At 31.5% G+C, this 670-nt stretch overlaps 1 long non-coding RNA gene across 1 annotated transcript; it reads right to left on the minus strand.

The window, feature by feature from the left end:
- Positions 1-28: 28 nt before the first annotated feature.
- LOC113473430 lies at positions 29-513 on the minus strand. The gene is made up of 2 exons (XR_003395405.1): positions 403-513; positions 29-61 (listed from the first exon to the last, which is right to left on the minus strand). It is a non-coding gene; the product is annotated as an uncharacterized LOC113473430 (long non-coding RNA).
- Positions 514-670: the final 157 nt, after the last annotated feature.

Below are 670 nucleotides of genomic sequence, written 5' to 3' on the forward strand. Positions count from 1 at the left end.
ATCACTGCTAGGAGTATCTTTGATTTTCTTTGCTTTTTCTCGAGTGGAATCCATAGTTATCCTGTTGAATAAAATTTAAAATTATAGTTGAAAATTATGATTAAAAAATAAATAAATAAAATAAACACACAGACTTTAGAGGAAACCTTAACAAACCTAAACTACCTAGAGTAAACACCTTCAATAAAGAACTTTTAGTGCCATTAAATAGCTTGTCAAACATATCAATCAATCAAAGAACTTTTAACAATTGTCAGATTGCTAGAACTCATTTTTCCATTCAGAAAAATTTCAAGACATTATAAGTTTACAGATTGCTATTTGAGGATTTTTTTTCCATGTGAGGTCTACTGGTAACTGAATTATTTACCCACCTATCAGTAGAAAAACTACCATACCTACCTGAAGTTACAGCTTGAACATCTAAAGGGTTTCATCCAGAACTTTGAAATTGAAATGGCATGTAGGTTTTCAACTGTCATCAGTCAGGAAAACAAGCGATACTCAATGCACATTGTCAGACTGCTAGAACTCATTTTTCCATTCAGAAAATGTTCAAGACATTATAAGTTTACAAACTGCTATTTGAGGATTATTTTTTCCATGTGAGGTCTACTGGTAACTGAATTATTTACCCACCTATCAGTAGAAAAACTACCATACCTGAAGT

This window comes from Diaphorina citri, unplaced genomic scaffold (genome assembly GCF_000475195.1).
Source record: "Diaphorina citri unplaced genomic scaffold, Diaci psyllid genome assembly version 1.1 scaffold30896, whole genome shotgun sequence".
NCBI lineage: Eukaryota > Metazoa > Arthropoda > Insecta > Hemiptera > Psyllidae > Diaphorina > Diaphorina citri.